We start from the raw sequence: 21,670 nt of genomic DNA, 5'->3' as shown, positions 1-21,670 counted from the left end.
ATTGAGACAAAACTGTCACACTGACTATGTTTCTGAAATCCTCAGCATATGCTTTACAATCCTCAAGGAATACAAGCTACTACTATGGATTGAATTTTACTGAATTCTTTAGCAATACACACACACACACACACACACACACACACACACACACACACACACACGCACACACACACACATATGCACACACGCACACACAAAAAACCCCATAAAAATGCAACTTGCAGTTAATGAACTGATATAAGCCATAATGAGTATCTGACTGTGCACTTCACAAGGCAACCACCTAGAGACAGTGCAATGCAGCAACTAAACCATTTGTCAGACCAGCAAATAATTGACAAGTACTGGCCAGACAGACAAGTTGTGAGGTCTATCTGCAACATGTGTGCCCCACACATCTGTGAATATACTGCTTGGAAACCCCATCCCCCTTGAAACCAAATTGTGTCTTAGCCTGGATGTACTTGCATCTGGGGCATTCCACAGACATGGTGTAAAATAACAGGTGTGCTGTACATTTATGAAGGTTTTCTAAGTCTATGTGTGCATCTATATTCCAAGCACGTGTTATCTTCAGTGCCACTTTGAAGTTCCAGCCAGAGTATTAAACTGGCTACCATGCACACAGATATTATTTATACTAGCTACCATGCACATAGATGTTATTTATAAGTTAAAGTTACTTAACTTCATTTATGATGTGTTTGTTTATAATAAACTGCTTGAACAAGAACCTGCAATGTTCACCTGTTTCTTCCTGACCTGGTGACATGGTGTCAGAACCAGAACTGTGAAGACTACTCTTCAGAGCCATGAGGTGCAGAGGTAATGACAAAGGCAAACTAAGTGAACTGAGAGCAAAAATGGGCTAGAAGCAAGCTAAAGAGAATATGCACAAAAGATTTATTTATTAAAAGGGATAAAATGGAGCATTACAAGGGCATAAAATGTATTACTAAGCAAATGAATAGCATAGAGATGTTTATTAAGCAAAAGAGAAGCATAAATAAGCTCCTTAATCAAACTAGATGTTTGAAACAAGGTTATTTGATAAAACAAACATGTCTAGAGTTAAAACGAGCACAAGAAAGTATAAATGGGCATGAAAAGAGATTAAATAAGCAAAACAAATATAACAAAAGGGCAGAAAGGGCACATTAAGAGATTAAATGAGCAAAACAAATATAAAAGGAGGGGCAGAAAATGGCACTTTGAGCATAAATAAAGTAAGGAGACTGCATGTGTTTTGGCACATTGCTGTGTTTTGGCATACAGTAAATTACTACTTCACAATGATTGAAGCCTTGAATTGCATAATTAGTTATCGCTATCTGAAGTATTTCAAAGTGTGTAAAAACACTTACAGTGTGTGTTTATTACTGTGTGTTTATTCCAAAGAGTTTGCTGTGTGCAAAGTGCAACTATTTCATGAAGTGCAGTTAAATATAATGAGAAGTTTCTTGTGCATGGGTGTGTCTGGTCACAGAGTGCTGCCATTACAGAGTGTTTCTTGCACTGTACAGAGTATTTGGCAAAGTGCAGCCATTCTGGGAAATTTCGGTGTGTTGTGTACTGTTATTCGCAAAGTGCAGTTATTTCAAAGTGTTTTTCACTCTGAACTTCTTCTACCCAGTTAATTCGCAAAGTGTAATTATTTCAAACAGTTTATTCATAAATTGTAATTACATCACAATAGTTTATTCGTAAAGTACAATTGCTTCAAAGTGCTTCTAGCCCTCAGCTTCTATTGCCCAGTTTATTCACACTTCCCAGTTATTCGAAAGGTTTCTTAAAATGATGATAAATTACTTGTACAGTAAAATCATTTCAAGATAAGGAGATTTATTTCGAAACGTTCAGTTGTACAGAGGGTTATCGTGCTATTGCAAATACTGGCATAAATTTCAAGCACATGTGTGTGTACAACTGTATGTGTTCATGCATATTTGCAAAAGTCTTCACTAAGATATGTTAATATGGCAAACAGATTTTGCAAGCCACAGCCACTTGTATTTGATCAGAATGTCACAGAGAACTGGAGAATTTTCAGCAAGAGTATGATATATTTATACAAGCAGCTTATTCTGATAAAGATGAACACACCAGGGCATTTATTTTGTTAAATCTAGCAGGGTCAGGGGCCATTGAAAAGCAGTGTTCATTTGTATATACACCAGCAGTGTATGAAGGTGAAGGAGAAACTCTTATTGTTGTGCAGGCCGAATCAAGGGAAGACCCTGAGTGTCTGAAGCATAAATTCAGAGAAATGTTTAACCCTCAGACTAATGTTACATTAGAGAGGCATTTGTTTTACACGAGAGCTCAAGAGCAAGGGGAAACCTTTGCAGCTTACATTACTGCCCTAAGAAACAAAGCTAAATGTGTCAGTTTGGTGATTTAAAATATGAGTTAATAAAGGATAGACTTGTGTGGTATTAATAATGCTGCTGTGAGAAAGACTTTGCTTTGTGACAGTGACTTGATGCTGAGCAAAGCCATTGAGATTTGTCAGATCCATGAAGTTACAGAGAGGCACACACCAGTATGCTTGCTAGTGATAAGGGCATGGTTTCAACAGGCTCCATAGCTAATGTAGACAGCATGCAGCATGTGACAGGCAAAAGTAGGCCTAAGCACATGGCAGCAGTAGCCCCTATGGGACTTCCACATAAAACCCGTAGTCTTCTAGCAGATTCCAAGACCAGTTCAGTTAAAGGAGCATGCTCAGTACAGAAACAAGGCTATCTAGTCCAGAACAGAGGCTACTCAGTACATTGTAAAGGTGAATCAGCAAAACCTAAATCAAGCTTTATTGTTAACTGTCGCAATTGTGGTGCTAACTATGAGTCCAGAAGAGAAAAATACATAGCATTTGATCAGCAATGCCACAAGTATAAGAAGTGGAACTATTTTCAGAGATTTTGTAAATCAAGTAGCCCTAACACAGTTACAAAGAAGGTTCACTCAAAAAAGCAAGTTGATGAAGTAAACCTGCAACAGTCCACTTTCTATGTAGATGGTGTGTCAGTGATTGGTGAAAAGACTGATGTAGTAGATTTAGTGGCAAGAAATGAAGTGTTTTGTACTGTTCGGATCAATGGTAAATCCACCAAGCTCAAAGTAGACAAGTTATGTCTGCTGATACATTTGTAAGGGGCAGAGCTGGTGAACATCTAAATGTGACTAGTTGTGTGAAGCGTGTTGCTTATGGAGGTAAAGAAATTCAAACTGAAGATTTAGTAGTGCTTTCATCTTATATGGCCAGCAACTGCTATAGCCTAGTATTATATGTAGTTCAAAGACCTGTGCAGTCATTATTGGGTCTCAGGGACAGTCTGAAAATGAATCTGCTTTCTTTTACCAAAGACATTCATCAAATAAGCACATGCCCCATTTCCAGCTTTACTAATACTATTTGTTCAGAGTATGCTGATGTTTTCCAAGGCAAGTTGGGCAAACTTCCAGTGGTATATTCTATGAAACTAGACCTAGAGATCAGTCCAGTGGTCAGATCAGCAAGAAGAGTTCCCATAGCTATGCAGCTTAAAGTCAAAGCTTAGTTGGATAAAATGGTGCAGCAAGGTGTAATTTGTCCAGTTACAGAACCTACTGAATGGGTGTCATCCATGGTAGCCACTCATAAAAAGGTTCTGATGAAATCAGAATATGCATTGACCCAAGGGATTTGAACTTATATGATCCTATGTGTACAGTCAAAGAAGTCACAGGCCTGATACTGAATGCTACTGTTTTTTTCTGTCTTGGATGCAAAGAGTTCATTTTGGCAAGTGATGCTTGATCGCAAATCTTCACTACTGACTACATTCAGTACCCCATTTGGAAGATGTAGATTCCTTAGGATGCCATTTGGAATAAATTCTGCAAGTGAAGTCTTTCAGTGTGCAATGGAGCAAAATTTTTTTTGGTTATCCTTCTGCCATAATACTAGATGATTTATTGGTCGGAGACAATGGTAAGGTAGAGCATAAGAGAAATCTTAAGAGAGTTCTAGATAGAGCACATAAAGTGAAATTAAAGCTCAATTCTCTGAAGTGCAAAATCAGATTACCAGAAGTTACATATGTAGGTCATTTATTTACAAGTATTGACTTGAGACCAGACCTGTCCAAGCAAGCAGCCATTCTTGAAATGCCAGCACCAGATAATGTGCAAGCTTTACAACATTTTCTTGGCATGGTCAACTACTTAGCCAAGTTTATACCACACTACAGTGAATTGACAGCCCCTTTGAGAGAGCTCACATGTAAAACTGTTACATGGTCATGGCTAGAACAACACCAGAAAGCATTAAAAGTTCTTAAGCAGAAAATTGCTACCCCACCAACATTAAGGTACTATGATGTCAGCAAACCAGTAACTTTTTTTGTGATGCTTTAAAATTTGCTTTAGGTGCAGTTATTTTTCAATAAGGTAGGCCAGTAGCCTACGCATCCTGAACATTTACCCAGACTGAGATGCATTATGCTCAAATTGAGGAGAAACTTTTGACAATAGTGTTTGCATGTTCAAAGTTTCAATATTATATTTATGGTGGAGATATCCAGATTGAAACTGATCATCAACCTTTGGTTACTATTTTAAAGAAGCCTATGCATTCAGCTCCAGCGAGATTACAAAGAATGATGCTCAAATTGCAAAAGTACAACTTTAAAATGTTCTATACAAAAGGCACACTTCTTTATCTGGCTGATACCTTATCCAGATTGCTCAGAAATACAATGGAACAGCTTGACACAGAGAATTTTGACTTTGATGTCATGGAAGTGCTTAATGTTTCTACCACAAGACTTGATGAGCTACGAGATCATATAGTGACTAATCCAGTTTTGCAAAAGCTCAATCACTACATCAGTGCTGGATGGCCATAAAAACAATCTAGTGTACCACCCGATGTGCAGCCTTACTTTCCTTACAGAGATGAGTTGTTGATGGAAGATGGCATTATTTTCAAAGGTCCTAAAATTGTTGTTCCTGCTTCCTTACAACAAGACTATATCCAGATTTTGCATCATGGTCATCCAGGTTCCAAATATACTAAGAAAAGGGCAAGAGGACTTGTGTTTTTGACTTCTCTAGCAAAAGAAATTGATAGTATACTTTCTTCCTGTTTAGTATGTAATATACTAAACCACATTTACAAAAAGATCTACTTCAGCTAAGTCAAATCCCTGAACTACCTTGGTCAATAGTAGCTACTGACATATTCATGTGGAACAATCAGCATTACTTAGTACTGGTAGATTCTTATTTCTATTGGTTTGAGGTTGATCTACTACCTAATCTAACTTCAACTAAAATGCCATTTCTCAGTCCATGGCAGTCCTCAGAAATTACTTTCTGACAGTGGTATCCAATGTACCAGTCAATTGTTTTAGAAATTTGCAAGAGATTGGGACTTTGTACATGTTACTAGTAGTCCAGAGTATCTGCAATCAGATGGACTTGCTGAACGTGCAGTACAGAGTGCAAAGCAATTACTTGAGAAGTCAAAGCATGATAATACTAATTTTTTTTTTTAATTTACTCAAGCTCAGAAACATACCCCGTGATGATATACTTGTCTCACCTGCTCAGAGACATCTTTCCAGGCAAACCAGAACAGCATTGCTTATCAGTTCTAGTTTATTCAGGTCTAAAGCTAAAAACAACAAAGCCATTAGACCCCAGTTATTTAAGAAGCATTCTTTTCAAAAGTCCAGCTATGACAAATCGAGCAGATTTCTTCATCCATTGAAGGAATGAGGGACAGTGAGGATACAAACAGTGAAAGGTTTCAACCACATTGGTCAAGTAACAAGTATATGTGTGGAGCTCTGATCCTATTTTGTTAAAACTGAGGGTGTGGAGTACAGGAGAAATCGCAGACATCTTCCTGTAGCAGAACCAACATTACAGGATTGTTCTTAAGACAAAGATTCTAACTCTCAGAGCAATCCAGATGATATTCCTGTTCCAGAATGTGTCTTGACTCCTGATACTGTTCTGGCAGATAATCCAAAGGTTTCTAAGCCTGAAAAGTCCATAGAGATAATTCCAGCTGCTAAACCAGATCACAAATTTTATGTCACACAATATGGTGGCATCTAAAAGCCTAGTGTGAAATACACAACAACTTGGACATAGTCATATATATGTACCTAGCTTCGTATAATTGCATGATGAAAATTATTCCTGTATAAATTACATATTTATTCATCCCAGTGAAAATGACTGACTAATTTCTCAAAGAGGGAGGATGTAGAATAACAGGTGTGCTGTACCTTTAAGAAGTTTTTCTAAGTCTGTTTGTGCATATAAATTCCAACACGTTAGCTTCAGTGCCATTTTGAAGGTGCAGCCAGAGTGTTAACATCTATGTGCATGATAGCTAGTTTGTTTATAAGTTAAAATTGCTTAACTTTATTTATGATGTGTTTGTATATAATAAAGCTGCTTGAACATGAACCCACAACGTTTGTCTCTTTCTTCCTGATGTGGTGAGTGACACAAGGGAATGCTGTGGGAGTGTCAGAGAGAGCTGCCAGCCATATCCTGGCAAAATTCCTTGAAACAATATGTATCTATGCGGAAGACATGACTGCATACAATTTCCATCCACCCCCCCCCCCCCATGAATTGGAGAAGTGTAATGCACATTTTACAGTTTCACAATCTTCCCCATGTACTCAGTGCAATAGATTGCATACATATACCTATCAAGACACTAGTACATCCTGAAGCAGACCAATACATATACAGAAAGGGCTGCCCACCCATCACATACAGGTTGTGTGTGCAGCAGATGGCAGCGTAATAAACATCATGGAAAAACACCCTGAAAGTGTTCATGATGCTGCCATATGAAGGGCAAGTGGACTGGGGGCTGCATTCCAGCAAAGTGAAATACCTGAGGGACTACTACTGGTTAAGTACAGGAATACAGCTAGGATGCAAACTAAGGATATCCCTCCCAGCAATATCCATGCTGACCAAATGTGTTTTTATTCCCCACAACAGGTGACTGTGGTTATTCACTTGATTCCTGGCTAGGGACACCTTACCATGAACCATCTAACTCTGCACTAGAGGCCTAAATAAAGCACACACAACAACCAGAAACACCATAGAGAGTCTGCTTGATGTAATGAAAGCCAGATTCAGATGTCTGGACACATCAGGGGTGCACTGCAATACACACCTGAGAAGGCAGCACAGGTGAGGCACAGATGATAGAGGCAAAAATGTACTTAAACTGCCATATTTCTAGATCTCTCAAAGGCCTTTGACATGGTATTTCATGAGCTACTACTCTGTACTCTCCCCAACCTCTCCTTCTCACAATCAGCCTGCAACTGGTTTCAAAGCTATTTACACAGATGACAGCAATCAGTAATCTGGAACAATAACCTATCACCTCGCCTCCCAGTTACTCTTCGAGTTCCCCAAGTGTCTATCCTTGGCCCTCTGCTATTCTCACTTTTCACTAACAACCTACATACTGCCACCACACAAGCATCTCTTATACAGTATGCAGATGACTCTACTGTCATCTGCTCTGCCCCCACTCTACCAGAACTACAAGAAACCACACAGGAATCATTCTCTTCTGCAGAAAGCTTGATATCCAATGCTCAGCTCCTACTCAACCCAAGTAAGACAAAACTTCTCCTGTTCCAACCTTCCAAAGCCACCCAAAACACCCCCCACTTCAACATTCTCGACAAAGACAATACCATCATTTCTCTATCAGGACACACAAAATTACTAAGTGTGGAAATTGACAACAAACTTAGATTTGACACCCATATATCTCTCACAATAAAAAAAGTTCACAAGGAACTTAGTGCATTATATCAAAGCTGCTAGTTCCTAGCCAAGGCAGCTAGAATCTCCATAGCCAAATCACAGCTAATTTCCGCCCTACTCTATGCATCCCCCCATCCTTACCAACCTTAGACAGACAGACCTACACAAGCTGGATGCTTGTTACAACAAAATTGTTAAATTTGCCACTGGAACCCCCTATCGCAGCCATCATTGTGTCTCCCGTAAAGAACTAAACTGGCTAGAACTCCCACAACTCCTTCACTTTAATCAACTCATCCTCACTCATAAACTTATTAACCACCCCTTAACATCCCTTCCCTTCAAACCCTTCTCTAACCCTATCACTCCACTAGGCCCCTAAGATCAAGCAACAAAAATCAACTCACTGTTATCAAACCCAAAAACTCAGCAGGAGAAGCCATATTTTCATGTACCATATCTAAACTTTGGAATAATCTTCCACCCTCTATAACTACTCTACCTTCCAGCAGCCTTTTTCAAGACTGCACTCAAATTCAACTTAAATTTGCACTGGCATTGTCCTGTTCTAATCCAGACTAGCACCCCCACCCTTATCCACCACCTAGACTCTTAACCCAACTATACTACCGCCACTACTAACCACAGTCAGAATTAGCTAGTTGTCTTTACATACTCTAAAGTCTTATGTGACAACTCTGTTGCTAATATTATAAATGACAAGAAACTATCTTAACTTGCAACATTTACTGTATATACTGTTGATAATCAATATCTTGTTATTGTATTAAAGCCAACAACCTGTAATGTTGTTTACTATTACTACAACTTTGTATCTCTATCATGTACATTATGTGGAGCTTTTCTCCCTGGGCATCCGCTGAAAAACGACCTGCATCCAGTTGGAATTTCCCAGTAAACAAATATAAATAAATAAATGATAACAGTCTGAACCATGCTACACAGCATTATAACTACAGCATATGTCAGTCTTCTAGCTGCAGATGTGGGTGAACTACCCCAAGAACCACTAATGCCTGAAGAAGAGATCCCACAGGTATCAGAGGAGGGGCAGAAGACACAGGCATAGGCAACATAGAAGACAATCACAAGTGCAGGCCCAGGCAACATGGCAACATCTGACCCACAAATTTGAGTCATGAAAAGCCACAGGTATATAAGAACACACATTAAACATTGATGTTCAGGTATTACTCCCCAGAGCAGCACAGATTGCATCTAATGGCAATTACCCACTTGATGTACACAATATGCATCAAACATAACACCATATTCATAATATATAACATTATGAACATATACAAATATGTCACAACAGGGATCATCAACTCAGGGCACAACTGATGCAGGTATGTATACATACACAGATTGTTGTATCAGTATATGGAAAACAATAAAGGACACACATCAATATAACACATTCCTGTCTCTACAATATAATAACATGAAAAAAGAGAAACGACACAGGATATAATAGAGAACCTTTAGTATCACCAGAAAAACATATCCCGGTAAACTAGTAATGTAATACATGGAATCAGCTATGTTTATGAGACTGTTGGCCTCACTTTAATGCAGTCTAGAGCCAACATGCTGATGGCCCAAACCATGATCTGCTCTGCCTCTACCATGTACAGAAATACTTGACTCAGGTTGCTCCACAGAGGAGACTGATGGTGTAATAACAGCATTTTGAGGTGAAGGAGCATGACTATGAGTTAATGGTCTTGTTGTGACTGGTGGGACCACAGCAGATGGGCCACCAGTGGAAGTGTGTGGACATTGGAGCATAGACACTGATGCTCAATGGGCAATGGTGGTTCTGCTGAGAGGTGGCCTACCTCTCTCATGTGGCAATCAACTAACCACAGTCAGGGCACACAGAACTCTTCTTGTACTATGGCACTGCTGTAGTACGGTACAGGCCAGGGTTTCTGCTAACTGTACTACAGATAGCATTCTTTCATTTTGAGCAATTGCCATTGCCTCATTGTGTCTGTGCTCCTATCCTTCATGCAGCACATGCAGCTGGTGTGCAACATGATCTGAAGCATGGGTAAGTGTGCAGATGTCTAACCCATCACATTGCTGGGGATGTTCATTTGCATGTAGGAGTAGGCAGACACTCTCTGACACCTGTCCATGCACACCATTTGCATGCCTACATGTACTGTGATGTCCAGTATCAAGGTGTTGTGTCAAGATCAGCAAAAGTTGCATCTTGAGTCTGTGGTTCAATGGCCTCATCCTGTTCACCATTTGATGTCCCATCATTCTTAGAATTGCTAGACAAGTTTCCCCTTGGGTCTATATTATATAATCAAACCTTCAGCTCATTGAATGGCATTTCATCGTAAATGGCATACATCGAATCCCCTCATGTGGGGGCCCCCACTAATTATATATATATACCAACTCTGAGATCACACTACAGTGGGGAAAGGACAAATTTCCTGATCCCTACCGTAATGCGATCTCAGTAAGAATAGTTTGACGAATGGCATGTTCAATAAAATGCTATTCAAAATGCTGTTCAGTCATGTCCTTCGATGAAATAATAGGGACTCGCTCTTTCTCCATGTCTGAGGCTATAGCTACATCAACATCTCTGTCAGCATCTTGGAGAGACTCCATCAACATGTCAGTGTCCTGTGTACCAGGGGCCATATTACCATACAGAAACACATCAGCTCCCACATCATGATAACTGGATGGGCTAATGGAGGATACAGGTAGTTGATATGCTAAAAGCAGAGCCAGATGGCACAAATCAGGACAACATGCTTACATCACATGTTATATATCATCAAAGACATCCAACATACATATTTCACTGCAGTGTTACAGATAATAATGACTTTACATGATGTCTTCTCTATGTATTGTTCATAAAATCTGCATAACATGGAGTATAGAATTAGATTACATAGCCAGCATACATGACATCTGTGATGAATACAAACAAAACATGTACCTGACAACTCCTCCTGGGAAGATGGTGCTGTTGAAGAGGGATGTACTACAATTATTGTAGTGAAAAAAAATCATCATTATTGATCATGCCAGTGCCACCATTAACCATTTGAACACAGCTAAAACATAAAGAATTTATTTAATAATGTTTATAATATGCATAATTATGAACTTTGTAGATGTACATATGTTTTACAGTATATACCATAATTTTAAACATCTACTGTCCTTGTACTATGGCACTGCTGTAGTACTGTACAGGCCAGGGTTACTGCTAACTGTACTACAGATAGCATTCTATAGATGATTAGAGTGACTAGGCTGCTGATAACTGGACATTTTGTAGTTTCCCATTATAGTACTACAGTATTGCCTACAGTAGCAGTATATGTCTGAATAAAAACCCATACATAACTTCTTTAATTACTTTCTCCTAATAAAATAAACATTCTTAATGCAGTTCCATTTATTTAAGCCAAAAGGAATGCCTGTATGACTGCTTACACACGTGTTTTCAGATATGTGTTGATAGCTATTTCTTTAGCATAAAATGTCCAATAAGTGCTAGAAGTTTCTGTATTCATCCATCCTCCACAGAATTTAAATAAACACAAGCAGTACCTGTTTGTTAAAAAGAAACACCCAATGCCTTTTAGCTTGGCCTGTAAGAAAGCCAGCCACCATGTTTACATTTTGACGTACTGTGGGTTCCAGTCCACATAGTGGAAATATATCAATAAATTGTTTTCTTTGTTTAGTTCACCTGTAGCACTTCTTTAGAGAAGTATATTCCACTTATGTATATTAATGTTTATTTTGTGCATGGTTAGTAATAACCCAGTTATTCATCAAATTCCCATGAATATGTCTGTAATCCGTAACACTCTCTTAGCATCAGCTCTTTAACTGCATGGTTAGTAAAGCAGTACCTGTGAAAAAAATGCTTATCTTTTGAGGGAGTGTGATGGGCAGACTTACAGTTGAAATTCAGAACAGGAAACGTATCTATTTGCCTTGTGATGTGCACTTTGCCAAGGAATATCTTAGTTCTCATGCATAATTTACTGTGACCCTCATGTAGAGCAACTTTTATGGTTCTGTTTATGGTTTTGTTAACTGAAGTTGTATGATACATGACACTGTCCCACTGTCTGAGGAATGTATGCTTTCCATTACTGTTAATGATTATGAACACAGTACTGACATGAATTAATTTTGCTGTTTACCTACATGCCTAGCATATGTTCATTATTTGAAATCCTAAGCCAAGATCTATATCAGGAGACCATTCCACATCCAGGTGATGCCATAACACCATTTTATTTTCACTGAAATTTATAACACACACTTTCTGTCAAGGTGGATTAGTTAAGCAAGTAGTTGTCAAGATACAAACTGGGATGTGCATTGCAATTGCAGGTTTGAATCTCATGTTTTCCGATCTGTGCCCAAACATGTTAAAGCCTGTATTATATGACCTGAAAACATATATGTGGTGATTATCAAATGCTATTATATAGAAACCGTTTGAAGAAATGTATGTCTTATTTGAGGAATGCATCATTCATAGTTGCTTTGTTCTTTTTTCAGGCGATAAAGACAAGACCAGAAATCACACTCTGTGCATCAAGCAGATGCACAGGCTTGAGGAGCAGTGGAAGGAGACAGGTATGTTGATTACTTTTTCTATTTTGTGAAATTAAATGCATTTGATCATTGTTACAGGCCTGTATTTTTCACAGTACCATGTATATTGCTTAGAACGTGTGCCATCATGCATCAGTAAAGTAAGTGAGATTATCACACTACAGCTGTAATAAAAACTGCAATTTAAAACTAAAATGTTGAAATATCATGGAGCATTAAGCCAATTTTTCGGGTCTATATTATAAGCATGAAAATACTAAACCACGAACGTTCGTGGTTTATTCTTTTTGTGCTTATAACATAGACCCCATTTTTTCACACGGCTTTTGAAATGTGCTCCACAATCTAAACAATTATTGGGTTGGTGTATCTATCTCACTTGCATTGAGGTGAATGATTTGCATACAAGTGTTAGTGCTTTAACTATCCTTTATAATGGGTGGCTTGGTGTACAGGTATGTGTGGCTGTGTTTCCCAGTAATTGATCTGTTGACTGTTAACTCCCTGGCCACAGACTGAATGGGTGCTTGCTGTGTCAGTGTTTGCATTGTTGTTTGCAGACTGTGTGGCACACCCTTCAGTTCATTATTGGTGATGCGTCTGCCTATAACACCCTGGGTGTTTTTGTCGCAGTATGCTTGTATCCTAGGTTAGATGTTTCTTTGCAGCACTTTATAGTCAGCAAGCCCTCCAGTTCAGCAGTGGTATTACATCTGCCTACAACACCTTTGGTGTTTTTGTTAAAACACAGTTATAGCCTAAGTTTGCTGACACTTGTGCAGATAGACATTTCTTTGCAACAGCGCATAATCAGAAAACATCATCAGGATGTTTGCAATTTGCAGGCTACTGATTGGTACTAATGGTAGGTAGGTAATGCATACAGTTGTACACATACATATATTGCATTCTCATATGTCACAGGCTGTGGTGATTGAACATATAAAATATTTATTAACGTTGCATTCATTATATTGATGCATGTTCAGCCAATTAGCACAGTGCCTGGCTCAGATGTCTGATCATATGACTTGCCTAGTTTCCACAATATTGTCATATAACTTTCTCTTCATTTTAACAATGACACTTGGTGGCTGTTCATATGAATTATTACATGCAGGCACTACAATTTATAGATTTCTACATGCATAGATTTTTACTGCATTAATGACCCAGGAGGGTCTTTCTAAGCCAAGGCAAATTTTCATGAAAGAATAATGACATCCTGTTTACAAATAGGACATTGAGGGGCATGCATTTATAAGGTACCTCTGTCCATAATGGACATGTGTGGCAGTCCTGATGTAAATTTGCAAATCACCATACATTGGTCTAGGTTGTGCTTAAATTGTGCAATATACAAAATCAGCTTCATATATATTTTAAGCCTGTTCATAGGAGCTGCAGTCTGTGAGATACATATCTGCCTCTCCAGCATGTTCTGTCTAGATCACAGAGAAAATTATGGTCCTTAGACCTTGTATTTCTGGTACTGATTTTATTATGAATATGCAGGAGATTCATAACTGTGGTGTTTGCAGACATCTTGAAATCCAGTCATAACATCATCTCTAAAAAATGTATAGTAGACTGAGTAAAGTTAAAAGTCTTTAAAGCCCTCTGTGTATTCAGGTCTGTTACCATTTTATTTGATTATTTAACCTCTGCACTAGTTGTAGTTTCTGCATATAGCTGATCAGGTACATACTGAAGGCAGCATTGTATTCTATGATTGCTATGATAAGGGCAGACTATAGTGCGATAATGACCCATTTGGCCCTAACTGCTATACCTTTACTTATAACTTGTGCAACACAAAAGGTTTTCCTTACCACTGTGGCCATGTGGTAGTTGAAGTTAAGGCTACTGACTCCATGTGCACACAGATTCCTGACCACTGAGTTGACATCAGAGGTCATATTATCAACATGTTAATTATCCATGATGGTTGACTTTCCAAAGGGTACAATTATGCAATTACAATTGATTTTAAGAACATGGCTTTGCCACCATTTGTTAGTCATAGATAAGCCTTCTTGAAAAATGCGTGTGTCTTCATGGATGTCAATGATAGCCTCCAGCTTGCAATAATCTGCAAAGTTAGTCAGTCATAAATGTTCCCCATTTGCTTCCACTTCAGAGAAATAGATATAAAAAAAAAACTGTGGCCCTGTGGCCCCAGTGGTGAGCCATGGGTGATTCTGCTTGTGACATAGTTCTTGGAGGACATGGCTCACCTAGTTTGACTTCCTAGGTCCAATCATTGACCCATTTGGCTATCCAGCACTGGATAAAATAGTTTATACTTAATTTACTGAGCTTTTCTATAATGCCTGAGTTGAGTATTTTATCAAAATACTTGGTCAGGTTTAGGTAAACTGTGTGCACAGCTTTGGCCCCATATATTGCTTTGATGACATTCTCAGTGAAGTTCAACACATTTAATAGGCATGACCTTCCTTTAACAAAGCCAAACTGTGATAGGGACAGCATTTGCATGTTATCTATATACTCATTTATCATATCCATGATGAATCTTTACATGGGCTTATATATGAGGTTGGTTAGGCTTATGGGCCTGTATTTTCCATGATCCATTGAAATCCTTTGTGCAGGGAAATGACTGTAGCTATCTTCCATTATTTCTGCACAAAACCTGATAGGCTACAGCTGAAAAGTGATTCGAGTGGACACGAGAGGTCAAGCTTCATGTTATATAGAAAGCATCTCTGGATGTTATTTGGGCCCATTGCTGCAGTTTATTTTGCTTTGGAGAGTTCATTGCAGAGCTGTTCCATAGTGGTCGGGTGGAATGTGGTATGCAGTATTTCCTTCAGGCTATCAGGTGGTGAGTTGGGGGAGAAATTTCAACTGAACCTCATATTTACATTCACACAAAGACATAACTGTTAAGGGAACACATGGCAAGAGAAAAAGAAAGGAAATTATGGCCTACTTCCATAAACTCAGATGAACAGTTTACTGAAACAGACTGCAGGTCACTATTATACTGTTATGTCACGTTTATATCACGTTATCGAAAGATGAAAATAGTGAATGCTATTTCATCGGTCCCAAAACATCTAAACATGAAAATATCGAACATCCAGAACAGCAAATTTTTTCCCATGGAAAAAATTTGCTGCTCCGAAACACATACACACAACACAAGCACATCAAACAAACAGCAACCACACACATACGCTTAAATTCCTACATCTAACGCTACACTAAACTAAACATACACTACTATCTGCCAACTTACCTTAACCCAAACCCTAACCCTGAGGTCTGTCACTATCACACACTCCCCTAACCCACGCCGTAACCCTAACTCACTTAAACCACCCCTAACCCTAAAGTCTGTCACTATCGCACATATGCCTGACCCGTGCTCTAACCCTAACTCACTTAACCCGCCCCTAACCCTAACTCTAACGTACAATCACACACTTGCCTGAACCCAACCCGTAACTTTCCACCACAGCACTAAGAATAGCGAGGCCACAGAAACGGCCAACTGAATACTTTCCCAAGGAAAGAATTTGCTGTTCTGCAGCTTCGCTATTCTTAGTGTTCACTGAACAGTATTCGATATCAGAACATTTGAAGTTTAATACTTCGATGTTCTGATATAGACCCATTACTTCAACATTTACAAGATATTTTTTTCAAAGTTCAGTTATGTTAATTTGACATGAGGCAGTGTCAGAACTGTTTCCATTCAAATGGCAAGATATGTTATATGCGCTTTATTTGCATATGATTGCCATGCCTCTTGCTGGCCAGTATTCAAATGTTCAGATGATGTCCTGATTCCCACTGGTAAACTGTGTTTTACATGCCATTGCACAGCCTTGTTTGTATTGCTCACACCTGTGAAGGATACATTCTCCCTGACATGCTCTGTTATTGTTCATGTCCACAACTATAGATAAAGTGCCATAGGGAATGTGTTATGTGTATTATCCACCATTCTGTAGCACTAACTTTGTTGATTATAATTCTGCTACTTGCTAATGTTTGCAACACTTAAAACTGAACTGTTTTTTAAATAAGTTTGGTGTGTGCTCCTACACCTTCAGTCTCACAGTTGCATTTATGGATCAACAAACAGTTGTATTTACACAGCTCACAGCTGGATGGTATGTTAATTAAGTATGTTATATTGCAGATATGAACATCAGTTTCATATTAAGGTCATCTATGATCTTTATGGGAATGTAGACATTTGCTTTTCATTTCTGTTGTGTTTGCAATTCATTTTGACAGAGCATGGGACCTGTGGACATTTGCCTAAGAGATGTCAAAGATGAGCACATCTCAGGTCACTGCAAGAGTCTTCCGATGATGATGTTGTTGATGATGACAGCAGCAATGATGATGATGATGAAGAGGAGGAGGAGGAAGCTGGACCCACAACTGCCTGAGTCATCATACCTGCTGCACCCGGGAGGAGACAACACCAGAACCAGAACAGAAGTGATTATTGGGAGGAGACTTAGGAGGCTGTGACCGATGTGTTCCAAACATAAATAAGGAACATGATGGTGGCATTTTTCCAGGATATGGCATAGGCTATGCATGACTCATTCAGGGAGATAGTCCATGAGGTTATATGTGATGCTCAGCCCCATCTGCCAGGTCCCTCAGGTGTGTGAGTATTGCCTGTGTGCTCCAATTCTGTTATGCTGCCAACATGCTTATTGGCATATAATTGATTGGGCTGTATATGCAATCTGTGCATGCATAGCATGTAGTTCACATCCTTATGTGTTACCATTGTGTGACATTTAATTATTTTTCAATGTGTGCATGACATGCATTAACACATTACACTTTCTTCCCATATTCAGCTGTCCATGCATTGCGGCAGTTAACCTGCAGCTACTGCTGCAAGAATTAGCCTGTAAACATGTTTTATTGAGGGCAAATGACAGACAGCAGATGTTGTCCATAGTCCAGCACTATCACTGTGTTATATTTTGGAAATGTGTAGTGTCATATCATGTATGTGCAGCAGAGGGATATGTCATTTTAAATGTGTTTTGGATGACAGGTATCATGATGTCCCACTGGCATAATGAGTTGTTACGTGCCATGGGCGCAATACTGATGCCATGTGGGATCATATACAGGTATATCATAGTTTATGCACAGTCCTCCTGTTCTGAATATATCAAACAGCAATGTAGCATTAATCTATACACAGTGGTACAGATAACTTATTTGATAACAGTATATTACACCACATTGGCTGCATCTTAAATTTTCACATTCATTATTTATTCACATAAATTCACACCTTCCACAAATAATTATTCAAATTAACTGATTATATATGTGTCTTCACATGATCAGATCCATAGTGACATACAATTGTACCTCTGACATGTGAGCATATATGTGTTACTGCTGATGTGCTATAATGATGCTCACAGGAGTATCCTCTGCTCAGTAATGACCAGGGTGAGAGACATACACCTGTTTTTTTTTTATTCATTTGCATGACAGTATATATGCACATGCTTGAAATGTTAGCTTGCTTGTTTATGCATGTTGATGTTACACGATTGCACTTTACTCCATGTGTTTTATACAAGGCCATTTCTGCAGACATCAGAAATTTTCTGCCCACATGACATACATTTTTCATTTTCTTAAATGTATTTTAGGTTGGCTTCTACAGCACTGTGGGTGCTGTACATATGCAGCTTCAGTTTGCCAAATTACCTTGTCCTGCTTTTCCTTGATGTGGGGCCCAGGTTGTCTACCTCACTTTCACCTTCATGTTTCCATGTTATGTTTTGCATATATATTTGACTTTGTTGCAATTATTGGCTATTGCTATATATAATGTTATTGCAACAGGGAACATGTGCCAAATGTATGGCCATTTTATGATCCGTGACATCAGCACACAAGTTGTTGGCTACTGTTTGCTATACATCCTTGTATACACCAAACTTGTGTGTTAACCAGTGTACATTATTGAACTCCATGTGCACAACCTAATGTATTTTTAAACTGTAATGTTATATTTTTGTAAATACTCTTACATGTCATTGGTTTGTATGTGTACTTAGCTTCATTTTGTGTAGATTCCATTTAGGCCACTGACAATCATACATATACATCTACACCTGTGTGTTGCCTTTGACATGGCATATGTCTGTAGCATATATGCATTCCATTTCACATTTGTTTGGGTTGTATATAGCTACTTGTGTATTTATCAGACATTTTGGTGCTTTTGTTTTCTGCAGTACATGTGTTTGGCACTGTGCTTGGTTGTTTGTCTTTCACATGCATGGTCGTATGTTCGGTTCTATCCTCTACTGGAGTCATCTAACATTTTTAAACCTGCACTTGCTCATCTATTATGTTGCTTAGCTTACACTTGCACTGCTGACAGATACTTGGATATATGTTTATCCAGTGTGTACTGTGATCCGTATTATTACCCTCCAGCACACAGCTACCATTGGTCATACACATCCAGATATGACTGTCACACAGTTTGCAACATAGTAACATGACAGTGTATAGGTAAATATGATTTTCTGCATTTCTCCATGGCTGGTATGCATCCCCGGCCTGTTTGATAACTTTCCATTACCCATCTTGTGCATATGTCATCAATGTAACTTACCTGTCTTAACTGTTTTTGTAAAGCTTTTGTCTGTCCTGTGATGTGATAGTTGTTCTATGTGTATACCTGCTGTAATGTCCTTCTCTTCCCTTTTCCTTATGTTTACCTTCCTTTCTATTTACAAAAAAAAATGGAACCTATTCCAACCAAAAAAAAAAAAAATGCACGAGCCTTTGGTTTTCCCTCAGATTTTTCTGTTCAAACATCGCTCTTGTGTGTCCCTCTTCTTTACTCATACCCCACATCTTCTTTTCTATTTCCCACTTTCCTTGTGTGTGTATCATTTGTGTTCCCTGCACAAGTTGCAAACCCATTGTTACCTAATGTTAGCTGTGGTGATGTGGCCATGATTTCCCTCCGCCTTTAATTTTTTTAGTAGAAATTTTACAGTTTCTGTCCAAATCCATAATGCAAGTAGTTATATTTTATAAGTAGATGACTTATGGAGACATCCGTTGTTGTCTCTGAGCTTACTGTACAGATTCATAAAGATATGTATTACAAATGGGATGGAGCTTTAAAGCAAGTATATTTTGTTAGTAAATGAATAACAGAAATATCTGTAGTTGTCTGTAATGTTTCTGGACAGATTTCTGAAAATGTGTATTATGAATGCCGTGCAGTTTACAGTGATAGCTGGCATTTTTGTTTTTTGTTGTTTTATAATAATAACAGAGTTTGTAATAATTTGTAGTTGTCGTTACGCTTACTGGACAGATTGTGTTATAGATGTTCATGTAAAATTGTCAGAATACTTGTATTATGATAATCTTTCTGTAACTTTGTTCATGTACAATGCACTTTGATAGCAATTTCTCATTACTTAAAAAATACTTGTGTGTTTATTTAGTGTGTCATGGTATTCTGAGTTCATTATGGTATATTTAAATATTACACCATTATCCACACGTTTAGGGTTGATATAGGCGTAATGCTTTGAAATCTTCAAGCTTTATGGTATCTGGCCCAATGAGTTTATTGCTGACTTTTTTCCTTTCTGTTGTAAGGAAAAATGTTTGAATGTTTTAAAATTTTACCTTTATCTTCATTCACTGAATTATGCAACCTAAACTATATAGATTATTGAAGAGTCCATCTGTTATGGCATAGGAAACTATTTCCTTGACTTAGTTTGTTCTTGCATTTATTTTATATGTATATTCTCTCTGCTGTGACAGGCCAACTTGTCTAAGAGGGCTATAGCTATCATTTTATGTGCCATTTTAATAGAACAATTGCTCATTAATATCATTTCCTATGTGGAGCTGGTCTCGCCAATACAAAAGTGCGACTGTATGTCTTAATGAAGCAGTACTTTTTAAGATTATTTACAACAGTATTCTATAACAATTTTATTTACATTACAACACATCATCGGTTTTTACAACATTTTCTCACATCTTTGGGCAAGAACTACAACACTGTGTTGCATCTGATGTCTCACAGCTTGAAACCCTACATTTCAGGCCCAGTAGAAAGAACCCTAGACAGGTCCTTACAGTTATTATGGGTCAAACACGAACTCTGTTTTACAGTAAACTTAAATGACTGCAAGATGAACACCCACTTACAAAGTTTAGTATTTTCATCTTGTTGCTTATATAGATGCATTAGCAGGAAATGGTCTGTTACAAATGCAAAGTCCCTGCCAATGAGATAATATTTCAGTGGCATGAGTACTCACTTAATCATCAGCCATTTCATTACTTCTTCCTGAAAGAAGTATTCAGAAAAAACAATGATGTGACCATGTAGCAGCAAATAACATGATGAAGTTAGTGCAGTACTACCTGACAGGGCATAGGCATGCATGAGTATCAACCAGGGTTGCCAGACGTCCCTATTTCAGCGGGATTATCCAGAGTTCACCGCAGAAATCCCGGGTCCCGTTTAAGCTGTACAAATCCCGACGGCGAGGCGACGGAGAAGTGTGTGTGTTACTTCCTGGCTGTGTCTTGAAGTTGTACGTATATACGTACCCTTTTTTTCGTCATCCTGTGCGTGGGAGACTGGGAGGGCGTGATTAAGGGCTCTTCTGACTGCGACTGCTCTGCTGTGTCAGCGTACTGCGTAGCGACGAGACTGCGAATGATCGATGATGCCAATGTGTCTACTCTACTAGCAAGTTGCAACGACGACTACTGAGTGAGCAAAGCAGCTACACTTTCACAAAATTCACAGTGAGTTAACTTGCTTGATATTCTTAATATATTATTGAGCTGCGCATTGGCAGCAGAGAGCAGACTCACATATACAAAATGTATGAAGTGAGTGTGTGAGAGAGAGGTGACACTTGTCGTCTCGTCCCAGTGGGCCAAATTGAATCTCATGATTAGATCTTTAGCTTTCACTTAGATTGTGTTCAACTCTAAGTAAATGAAATGACTTATTTGTGCTTCCAACTTGAGTCTTACCCTGTGAAAGGTACTTAAATGGTCCATAAAATCAACTAGTTCACAGAACATACACACACACACACACACACACACACAAAATATGCCTGACTAACTGTAGTCAGTAATGAGACAGGAAAACCATCTTTATAAATTTAAAAAATAGACAATGAAC

This window comes from Protopterus annectens, chromosome 5.part0 (genome assembly GCF_019279795.1).
Source record: "Protopterus annectens isolate FY-2018-M chromosome 5.part0, PAN1.0, whole genome shotgun sequence".
Taxonomy (NCBI): domain Eukaryota; kingdom Metazoa; phylum Chordata; order Ceratodontiformes; family Protopteridae; genus Protopterus; species Protopterus annectens.
This window is presented reverse-complemented; position numbering follows the sequence as displayed.